Consider the following 12984-nt stretch of genomic DNA (forward strand, 5'->3'; position numbering starts at 1 on the left):
TATTTATATATAAGAATTAAATCAGTGGAAAAATTTTGAAATAATATAAAAAAATAATTTATTGAATTTAAATCTATTTTTATTTTTATTTTTATTTACTTTTATTTCTTTATATGTTTTTCTCTTTTTTTTATCCCTCACACTTTTTGAAGCTAAATGTTTGTACAATTATTTTTTTCAAATAGCTTTCAAAAAACAAGTGAAAAGTATAGAAGACAACTCAAAAAATATTCCTTAAGCACCATTTTTTTGTTCTTAAAAATAAAATAGAAAATAGAAAATAGAAAATAGTTTTTTATTGTCAAAGTGAGTATTCTAAGTTTTTTGTTCTAGAAAATAGAAATTTGTTTTAAAAAATAATTATCAAACAATTCCATATTTTTAAAAACATATTTTATTTGTTTTTATTTATATTTTGAAATTATTTTAAATAATAATTACATAATTAAAAAATAGTTAAAAGTAAAACATTACAGATAAAAATTATTTTTAAAATATGTTCTTAAAACAAATTTTTATTTTATAAAAAATCAAATAATGATTTTCAAAAACAGTTTTTAAAACACTTTCCAAATATAACCTAATATTATATTTTCATATAACAACAAAAACATCATGCAAAGTTTCTATAAAGAAAAAGGACAAAATTTGCTTTTATATATTATGAAGATCTAAATCTCAATTATTTTTAAATTAAAAAATAATTTCAATATATATGATAATTTGACTTGAGATAATTAAGTTTAGTTAAAGTATCAAATATCTCACGAGATGAGATGTGAATTAGGAATGGTAAGACTGGGATTGTGTATGGGGCCCACACGCATGGCCCAGCGCATGTCTGCGTTTGGGAGTAATGGGCTACCGAATATTTTTGCAACGTTGCGCCTGTTATTTGGGCATTTTTTCTATTTTGGGCTGCGAGTGGCCCCACTGCCACCGCTTCCAACCTGTCACCGCCCACTAAGTTTATTGGTGGCGCTGTTATGGCTTATGTGTGGATTTGATTTTTGAATTCAAAAACCGTGGATCCGTACACTGAAAATAAAGAAGGAATTTCATTTGTTGGGCTTGTTTTTAATGTTGGTTAAATATTAGGAAATTATTTTGGGATGGAATTACCGAGACCTCATTTGCAATGGCTTCTTGTGATTAGCTTCGGTTAAAATTTGAAGCCAAAATCATAAGTTTTAAAACTATTGGTATTGTACAAATTTTATCAAATATAAAAGTCTCCTTTGGAATAACTTTTTTTCTAATAGAAAATTAAAATCAAAATCAAAATCATAATTTTTAAGACACCCAAATTTATCTCACTTATTTATTTATTATAATTATTATTTTAAATATAATATTTTAAAACCATTTTTTCTTTTTATTATTATCATTATTATTTTATTTTATTTTATTTTATTTTTTTCCTTTTTCCATTTTCTCTTCCTTTATCTTTCTTTTTTTTTTTTTCTCATTTCCTGTTTTACAGCCATTTACACTTTTCCTTTTCTCTCTCTATTTCTCTTCCACTCATCCCTTCCCATCCCCTCTCATTTCCATACCCATGCCTCTCACACCCATTATGCCACACCACAATACTCACTCTAAGAGCATGACGATCATTTCACACCTCAAACCCAAAGGCTCAAAGTGAAAGTGATTCAAACATTCGTATTGTAATTGAAAATTTACTAATTACCAAATTCCTTTTCAGAGTAGTAGGACAAAATTCTAAAATCTCAAAGTATCAACTTTAAAAAAAACTAATACATTAACAAAAGTGTTATTGTCCTAACTCCAAACTCAAAATAATTCAAACAAAAATTAAGTTTTAACATCTAAACAATGTTCAAAATAAAAAAAGTTTAAACAAATGTCCTAATAAAGCCAAATTTCCCTCCTAATGGTCACTCTTCGTCCAAACTGAGGTTGCTTGAAATATTATTAACAAAGGGGGATGAGTTCAAAGTCCAATAAGAAACATAAATACAGTTTCATGAATAAAACATTTTCAATCATGCCTGCAAATAGAAGATATAATATATACCTATTTTCATAAAAACTTTTGAGTTCAAAATACTAATACATTCAAACTTTTCAACAAAACTTTCTTATATTCATTTCAAAACAATTTCTCATCAAAACCAATTCAAATATATTCAAAATATCTTTACTTTGGTTATCGTATGATAAATGGTGTCCAATTAAGTGGGACTTCACAATTAAATAACTAGTTTCAAATTTATTCCATTTAAGGTGAACAAAACCAAATGTCAACAATTATAACTCGTTGACTAGGGTTATATAATATCAACTATTATAACCTGTTGACTAGGGCAAAAAAATATCAACAATTATAACTCGTTGACTAAGACCATATAATTAAGAGTCAAACACTTGATTTCATTAAATCAAACTTACAAAATAAAACATTATATCTCCTCAATTTTTCATTTTTCATAAACAAAGAAAAATGCTCAAATATACTTTCCATACAAAATACATATTTGATCCATGCATAAAGATAAAAATAATATTTTTACACATTTCAAAATACAATATAAAAAGAAAATTATTTTATTTTATAAAAATCTGCATTAATTTCCCTTACCTTGAAGAAGCGCTCAAAAACTTGAAGTATTTAGCTTGACAAATTTACCCCTCACCTAACATAATATCATACACAATTATCTAAAGGTAAAAATTTGACAATCCTAAAAATATTTTATTTAGCATTAGGGATCCCAATTAATTTCTCATGTTAATATTATTACTGCCCAATATTATTTTCAACTTACTAAACAATAATAAATTAATTTATTGAGTTTTCAAATTATTGTAAAATTCATTTTCTTTCCTAATCTTACCCTCACTATTTATTTCTTTATATACTTAAATTAAATTAAAATCTATACAGGAAACTATTATTATTATTATTATTATTATTATTATTATTATTATTGTTCTTGTTGTTCCCATAATTCAACTATCACTTAACCACAATTCCACTCCCACACCCCATTATATAAATATTATATATATTATTACTTTCAAAGACCGTGCAACACCATTACTCCAAGCCACCAACTACACCCATTATTATTATTATTATAATAACACTTTTTTTTCCTTCTTATTTTGCTTCTTCCTTCCTTAGACGTCCATACGCATCCTTTTTTTTTTTTTCTTTTAAATTCTTTGCTACACGACACACATCTACATTATTTTTTTTTTCTTCACCATTCCAAAAAATCACGCTACTCTTATTTCACTTATTTATTATTTTTTTTCTAGATCTATTCATTTGAGTAATCAAAATCTATAGATCTCCATTAATAAATCAAACTATGTTCATAATTTTTTAATATTTTTGACTTATAAATTAATTAAACGAACTTTAATCAAAATTGAGATATTCCAAAGAATATCTAAAGTGTTCAAAACTAATTAATGAATATAAAATATTAATTTAAGTATTAAAAATCTTACCTGAAAATTTTGATCTTCAAACCCTAAACCTCCAAATCTTCAACCATATGCTCTCTGATCTTTATATAAAAGGATTTTTTGAATAGAGAATGTAGGAAAAATCTAATTTATATTTAGGGGTTTTAAATACGAAAAGACATTTTTACCCTTATTAAATTACTTTAATTAATTAATAATTTTTAAATTACAATTTTACCCCTAAATTAGGTTTAGGGCATTACACATTATACCCAGGACATGGTCGCTCCTCACATCATTGTCAGTAGTACCACTACTGGTGGGACCACGACGCTGATAATAACCACCTTACTCCGGCTACTCCTTTGTCTCTCTTTCCCTTGTTTTCTCTTTCTTTATTTCTTTCTATTTTTCTTTTTTTTTTCTCTCTTCATTTCCCCATTTTCTATTCCCCTCTTCCATTGTTGCCAACAGATCTAGTAACAATTAGCCATTAATCCATAGCCACATACCTTGCCATTATTAACATTGTCGTCGCTCTTCTCTTTGTGGCTCAATCACCATGTCCACTCCCTTTGTGATTTCACTACCTCAGTTTATTCATGCCTAAGAAATTTCCAGGTTTTCTTTTCATTTTTCTTTGGTTTCTTTGTTTATTTGTTTTTGTTTTTTCTTTGTTTATTTTATGTTTCAAATTTTGATAAGTTTAATCTATTTGATATTGGATGTTCATTTAGCTGAATTTTAAGGATTTGTTGTGAGACATTTCACTTCTTGATCTACATAGAGTTTGCTTTAGTTCTTATTGTATTTAGGCTTGATTTTTTATTTGAGATTTAGGCTTATTGTTTGTGTTAGACTTGCTATTTGGGTTTTCTTTTTTTATTCTTATTAGGCTTGGATATATATTCTACTCATTCATTTTTCTTGATGTTTGGGTTGGCATTTCTTTTGGTTATTGTTGAGAGCGGGAAAAGAGGTGTAGTGTTGGTTGGGGGCAATTGGAGTAGTTGAAGACAGGGTATGGGGCATGGACAACAGGTGACTGAGGACCAAAATATTGAGATTAGAAAGGAATATGGAAGCAGAAAAGGGTGGGGGGATGGCTCAAAATTCCCTCGATATCTTTATATTTTTTTTTAGTTTCTATGTGCAATGAGATTGGTTAGTATTTTTTTAGTTTTGTTTGGGAAGCTATGGAGAAATAATGCTAATGGGTTTATAGTGTAACGTTGTATATTTATCCCTATCCTCTACTTTGTTTATTTTTGTATATATTAGTTTTTTATTTGTCATTTTTGTATTTATAGTTTTTTTGTTAACCAATTTAAATAGTAGGTTTTTTTTATTGTGTATATCCAATTTCTATTTGTCCTGTAAATATCTCACTTTTATTTTGGAATTTATGTGTGTTTATTTGGTAAGTATGGATTTTTATTATTGTTGTGCATATCATTATTCTTATTTATTTATTTTATGTTAGAAAAATTTGTTAGAAAAAATATAATCTTTTTGATTGTTTAATTTTTTGAGTGAACGGTTTTTATTTTATTTTATTTTTTAATAATAAAAAAATTGAAGGTTTTTTTAAAATAAGTTTTAACAATTTATAATAATTTTTAAAAATAAATAAATAAATATTCATATTTTGAATAAATAGTTTTTTCCTAATGAATCAATATTTTTTTTTCTCTAAAAAAATCTTGTTTAGTAAATACTTAATATTTCCCTAAAATATAAAAATTTTCTTAAATAAAATAAGATTAAGATTTCTTTTGTTAATATGAATTTTTTTTTATTTGAAATTACTATTACTTTTTTATTTATAATAAATTTGGAGATCAAGTTAAAATATGAAATCATTTTTTTAATAAATAAAATCATTTTTTTTTTTTTTTACAAATTCCAAACCTATTCTTTGAAAAGTGGACTTTTTTACTTTCAACAAATATAAATATTTATCAATCAATTGAAATAATGTTTTTTTGTAAAATTGAAATTTATGCTTTTTAATATGAAATCTTGTATCTTGGGAAATTGTTATCACTTTTTTTATATACAAATTTCAATTATTCTTTTAATAAAAAAATTCAAACTTTTTTTTCTTTTAAAAGCTTTATTTTATTTATTTATTTATTATTATTATTATTTACAAAATTACAAAAAAAAAAATGATCAAGATATCTTTTGTAAATAAATGTCATTGGAATAGAATTCTTTTGTAAATAAAATTGTGAAAATACCTTTTTTTTTTTTTAGATAAACTTGCAGAAAAAAAAAATTTCTCTTTGAAAGACAAAAATTCTCTTTGGAAATGAAGGTCCCAATTTAGTAAAAGTTAGGGAAAATTTTACTTTTTAGATAAGGTTTTTTTTTAATAATAATTAAATCAAAATTCATTTTATATCAAAATTGTAAAGATTTTGGTTTTAGAAAAATAAAAAATAACAAAAACAAGATTGAAACACCTTTTGGTGGATAAAATATGAAAAATTGGTCTTTTTAAATAAAATTAGGTAAACTTGGATCAATTATTGATCGAGGTTCGATTAACTTAGATTAGTTAGGCATGACTATCGACTCTATGACTGCTCATTTTACTCATATGGTTCCTCCCTCTATAGTCAGTCTTCCTTACACTAATCATGTTGATGATGATGGTGCACAGATAATGAGATCAAAGGATACTGAGTTAGAGCCTATTATACTAGATGAACGATCGCATGGAGGATACTATTGTTTTCTTCGAGATCAAAGACATAGTAGGTAGGGTAGTTCTTCATGATGAGTTTGAGATGGATGTTTTGGATGTTAGTTGGATGGTTAGCATTTATTAGACAAAGACAGTTCACCTTTTTTACATGTTTAGGGTCTTCATCATCGGGATTTCAGAGGAGATTTAGCTTCACCTACTTCAGAGTTGCTAGAGTTTTTTTGTTTATGTTGATTATATATTTGAGGGCATTGCTAGCCCGATTATGGTAGAGTTCGACCTTATGGGCCCACCATTTTAGTTTGGCATATTATTGGATTTTGTCTCTTGTTTTAACAATGTTCCTACTTTTTTTACGTGTGGATTTGAGTATTTTTTAGTACTTGTGTGGCTCTTGTGATGACTTTCTTCTTGTGCATCCTATTCATCTCATCTCATAGGTCATTGAGATTCATCTATTCTAAGAGACCTTTGAGGGATATTTAGACCCAATTGGGATGAACCACATGTCATTAGAGAGTTAACCCTAGAAGTGCCAGCATGATTGACATATTTAGATAGAAATCAATTCTTAAACCCAACCAATGTAGATTGGCTGAAAAAGTATCATGTTTGAGACCATGGTCATAGGATGGGTGGCCTTCATTTTGGTTAGTTTTATACCTTATCACCTTTGTTGACATATAGCCAATTGCTAGCCCATTGAGTCTCACACGTGGATCATAACCTTTCATTTCTTATTGCTTTGCTCACATTTCTAAACTCAGATAGGGACCCTTTAGTGTATGCATGCTTTGTTTAGGAGTTTTATGAGCCTGGACCTATGGGCACATTTTCATCATCATTCATTGCCATCACATCACTACACTTCATCACATCTCATTGTCTATGTCATTTATCTTCTTCTTGTCCTTTTTACTACTTGTTTCACTTCATTCTCTATCCTAGGTAGCGATCATTCACATTTCATTACGTGGAGGATAGTCATGTCATTTATGAGAAAACAAAGGCTATGCTTAGTTAAGAAAAACACCCAAAAGAGAAGGGGGGGGGGGGTGAATTGGGTTTTTAAAATCTTTTCAATCACAACAAATTCAAACAAAATATAAGCAAAGTAAAGAGATGGAGTTTAGAGAATTCAAACTCGGGTTTATAATGGTTCGACACTTTCTTGCCTACGTCCACTCTCCTCAACCTCCTAACCGAGTAAGGGTTTCACTAACTTGAAGCTTCAACCAAGCTTCCAATCTTCTTACACTTGGATTCCAACTCCAATGGGCTCTTACACAACCTATTCAAGATTCAACCCTCTTGAAGGCTTTAACACTCAGATTTTTACAAGATATAATCCCTCAACCTAGCTTAAGGATAGCTCAAATACAAGACAAGGCTAGGATGACACACAAGAGTGCACTAAAGGATATGCAAGTGGTGATTTAATGCAATATAAAAGAAATGAGAGATTTTTTTTTTATCAAGAACAGGTAGGTAGGCTATTGAATGCAAGTGTTCTCTTATCAATAAATGAAGTGGAACGCTCAATTTATAGGTTTCTAAGCTTGGGAGTCAAAAATAGCAAAAGGTAACCTCGTCCGATCGAGCTAGGGGTCAACCGGTTCACTAGCCATTGGAGCATTTAATGCATGACAGGTTACCGTTGCCTCAATCAGACCTCGACCGGACCTCAACCAGTAAGAGAAACACCTCGACCGAGAAAAGAAGGCTATTGGGAGAGAGAGAAGGATTTTGACCTCCCTCGACCAATCCTCGATCGAACGAGCACAACCGGTCGACCGGTTCCTCAACCGGTTGAGTCGGTTGGCCATAACCTCGACCGGTTGAGCCTTTTTGGCCCCGAAAACCTATATTTTTTTTTATTCCTTTCTTTTCTAACACTTAGGCAAGGTCTTTAGGTAAATTATTAAGTCAATTATAAAACATTTTGCCTAAGGTACATTAGTTAGAAACTCAAGTTTTAATGAAATCGAAGTTTTAAAAAATAAACCGAGTTTTCTAAGTTGCATGAAACGTATGAAAATCCTAAGTGCACTCATGCATTCATCTTACATTAGTTTCCTATGATCACAAGTCTTCTAAGCATCTCGATCTTGTATCTATTTGGTCCTTTGATGAATTTTCAAGTTTATACCTAAGATTCTTAAACATTTAAACCAATTAGTCACTTAACCATGGTTTGTTATCATCAACACCCGATTAGGAGAACCCTTGGGCTAACAATTTCCATTATCCATTCCATGGACATTGATTTGAAGATCTTTAGCTTGAGAGGGTTATCTTATCAGGGAGATTTTTTATATTGCCTAAGTGTTTGAGAGTGGATTCATTCATCATGTTTTTTTATTGGAGTTTATTTGTTCATGTTAAGAGTATGCACATTTATTATGTGTAAAAACAAAAAACAAAAAATAAAAAATAAGTGCATTGTGTGTATGTACATAGTATTCTTCTTCTTTGAGTATATATATACATTTAAGGGTTACTTCATTGAGTATGTTTGTTGGTGAGAGTTCGTATGTGAGCTTCTTGAGATCATCTTCTCTTTGTATCCACTTTGCTACATCATTTTGAGTGTGAGAGATGAGTGTCTTTCTCTTAGAAACTCTAGGTCATTGTCCTTTCCATCATCTCATCCGTTAATGATGTGGTTTTTCTCCATGTTTTGATTTGAGTTGATCATCATTCCTTTTGTCTATTCCTTGTTCCACTATCATCCCCATTATTACTTTCGATCCATCTCATTTGTTTCACCTACTTGTTCTTCTCTTACACATCTCACTATTAGTTTGATCTTCTTCATTTTTTTTCTTATCACCACTGCATTCACATTGAACACCCTCAAGTCCATTGTTCACGAGATTTCCTATACATATGCATTTTTATACACAAGGGTATGAGTTTGATCAATGGGTATATGAGTCTAGTTTCTCTTCATTTCTATTACATTATTACCCTAGTCTACGTTTCGTCCAATGTCTTAAGACCACTTTGAGGCCATGAGATCAGATGTCATCTTTGACAATCTCTACTTAGGTAGGTGTTTGAGGTTTGATTGATATTTAGATGTCATCATGCTTTCTCTTCTAGGAGACATCTTTTTTATGTTTTGATCTGATTTAGATGTTACACTAGGGCATACCCCTCTTTGTTGAGATGGTCAATTTTTTATTGATTTGATAGTCTAATTTTATCATGATTCCCCTATAGAGCCTTTTATGAGCTAGTGAGTCGTGCTCATACTTTTTTATATCAGCATGATTCCCAATGGAGTTGTGTTGTTAAGATGAAGACAATCCTCAGTAGAGTATTGTTAGGTTTATTGATAGTTTTCATCATTTTGAGTTTCTTATGTAGAGTATTTTTGAGATAGACTGGTAGATTGTTGATGAGTTAGAGATAGTTCTTAGATTAGTGTGTAGATCCTGTATACTGGGACATATTATCCCACTTCGAGGTATCAGATCCACGTCAAATTTAGTTGGGCTCCATTAGAGACATATTTATATTCTTGAGATTATCGGACCTCGTCATTTTGGTTGTCCTTTTGAGATTTGATTTGGAGTATTTTTCTTGAGACATTCACAAATTTATCATTTTGATTTCTTAGTGGATTAACATTGAGTTGGAGTTATTTTTTATCACCATAGCTACTCGAGGAGTATTTTGAGCCAGTTAGTTGAGTGATGATGTTTATGCTTTCAATAGAGTGGATTAGTTTAAGTTTTTTGATAAGTAGATCTTCTCGAGTAGTATATCGATATTTCATCAGAGTATTCAATTCGATGTCATCTTTGTCAAAATATTTTATCAACATCTTAATTTTTCTTTTTCTAGTTAAACATCATATGTCATGTTGGCAGTTGTAGTTTGAGCATCAGACAAAGTTACGGTATAGTTCATGCTTTTATGATAGAATTTTGAGTGACAGTGATTTTCTTTAGTATTGGGCCATATTTTGGATTCATTGTCAAAGACATTTTTGAGACAAGTGGACTTTAGACTCATTGACGATTGATCTTTTCATATGATAGCAAACATGGGCTCATAGACATTGTTCAATTAAGTATTGATGATATATAGATATTTCAGTGACATGACCATGACATTCCGTTGATTCTACGAGCTTGCACGTTTATATCAGGGTATTATGTCAAATAGACTCAGAGACATGATTGATCCTTGTAACATTAGGACATACCCTCTTCATTGAGATTATGAGGTCTACTATTGACTTCATGGTTGTTCGATCTATTTTCTGATCCTTATGAGTTATCACACTGGGGCATACCCACTTCATTGGGATTATTAGGTCTTATATTGACTTCATGGCCGCTCGATCCATTTGTTGATGCTTACGAGTTATCACCTAGGACATCTACTCTTCCTCTTTGAGTTCATCATCCCAGTTATTCCTTCATTTTGACTATTTTTCACTCGTTTTTTTGGCTACAGATCATATTCATGTGTTCATTTCCTTTTGGTTTTCAATGTTCTTGGTTGTAGATTGTGTATTCCCTCTTCATATAGTTTGCTAGATTATCATTTTTCTTTAAGTATCATTTGGGGTATACCTAAATCATTGAGTCATTTCGATTCTCATTTTTAGTGAGTTAGTCATTCTCATCTTGGTCACCCTTTAGTGGTTTAACTTGGAGTTGCAAACCGCGATCTCATCTTTTGGGTGTACAATGCCCACATCTTAGAGTTGTTCATTTCATTACAGCTCGATGTTGTTCATTGCATCTACAACCCAAAGTTGTTCATTACATCTTAGTTTTGAGTTTGTTATCATTTCAATTTCATTTGTGACATCCTTTCATTTTAGTTTCATTTATGGCATCCCTTTCCTTTGAGTTTCATTTGGGGCATACCCCATTTCTTAAGATGTTTTGATCCTCATTTTTAGTGAGTTGATCATCATGATCTTAGTTAGCATTTAGTGGTTTGACTTGGAGTTGCAAACCGCGATCTCCTCCTTTAGGCATACAGTACCCACATCTTGGAGTTGTTCATCTCTTTATAGCTTAGTGCTATTCATTGCATCCACAACCCAGAGTTGTTCATTGCATCTTAGTTATGAGTTTGTTATCATTTCAATTTCATTTGTGGCATCCTTTTGTTTTAGTTTCATTTGTGGCATCTCTTTCCTCTGAGTTTCATTTAGGGCATACCCTATTTCTTGAGATGTTTAGATCTTCATATTTAATGAGTTGATCATCATGGTCTTAGTCACCCTTTAATGGCTTGACTTGGAGTTGCAGACCATGATCTCCTCATTTAGGCATACAGTACCCACATCTTGGATTTGTTCATTTTATTACAGCCCAGTGTTGTTCATTGCATCCATAGCCCGAAGTTGTTCATTTCATCTTAGTTTTAAGTCTGTTACCTTTTTAGTTTCAATTGTGGCATCCTTTTATTTTAGTTTCATTTGTGGCATCCTTTTCCTTTTAGTTTCATTGGAGGCATACCCCATTTCTTGAGATGTTTAGATCTTTTTTTTAGTGAGTTGATCATCACGATCTTGGCCACCCTCTAGTGGTTGAACTTGGAGTCACAGACCATGATCTCCCCTTTTAGGCATATAGTGTCCCTATTCTTGAGTTGTTCATTTCATTGCACCCAATATTGTTCATTGTATCCACAACCCTGAGTTGTTCATTTCATTACAACCCTGAGTTGTTCATCATCTTTAGACATCTTTGAGTGATTTGACCTAGAGTTTGCGTATTACATTCTATATTTTGGCTGGCCTTTAGGCATCTAGTGCTCATATCCATGAGTTGTTCATCACTTTCACAACCTTGTGTTGTTCATTACATCACAACCTCGTGTTGTTCATTACATCACAACCTTGTGTTGTTCATTACATATTCATTGTCATACATTATCTTTCTTGTTCAAAGTCGTTATTTTTACAGTATGACATCCAAAGTCATTTCCCATCAGCCTTGTCATTCAAAGTCATAACTCCTGGCATTCATATTCACCAGCATTGCACACTTTGTCCTCACAACTTTGCACTCATCGTCCTCTTCCTCACCTCGTTACATTGTACTTATCACTTCTTCATCATGTCATTCTAAAGTTTTCCATCCTCCATTGCACATGACATAGTTCTTTGAGCTGATGGCATATGTTTAAGTCATATTGTTGGGCACCCTACGACTAGCATTCTCATGTACTACACATGGTCATTACTTTTGAATGCATTCTTTCCTCTGCTCCTAAGTGGTTCAACTACTACTCATCTTTGACATCAATTTTCAAGTCACTTTTGGAGACTTTTTGGAGAGAGTTTGGATCCATAATGTAACTTTAGAGGCACCTTAGGAGTTTCCATTCTTGCACTCTTTGTAGGGTTTTAGAGTCTCTTTGTTCTTGTTTTAGTTTAAGAGAGTCGTGCCATATTGGGACAAATTTGGTAGTCTTTCTTATTATTTGGCATAACCCACATTGTTTCGCTCGTGTTTATGCTTACTTTACTTGTGGACTTTACCGAATAAGGGCATATTTGTAGACCTCCAAATTTGTCCCATTTATTTATTTGTTATTATTATTATTATTATTATAAACATAATATTTTAAAACCATTTTATTTTTTGTTATTATTATCATTATTTTTTTCCTTTTTTTATTTTCTTTTTCTTTATTTTTTTCCTTTCTCACTTTTCTTTTCTTTTCTCATTTCCCATTCATAGCCCACTTACACTCTTCATTTTCTCTCTTTATTTCTCTCACACTCATCCCTTTCCATTTTCATACCCACACCTCTCACACCCATTATACCCACAACATGACCACTCCTCACA

Source organism: Vitis riparia, chromosome 8 (assembly GCF_004353265.1).
Source record: "Vitis riparia cultivar Riparia Gloire de Montpellier isolate 1030 chromosome 8, EGFV_Vit.rip_1.0, whole genome shotgun sequence".
Taxonomy (NCBI): domain Eukaryota; kingdom Viridiplantae; phylum Streptophyta; class Magnoliopsida; order Vitales; family Vitaceae; genus Vitis; species Vitis riparia.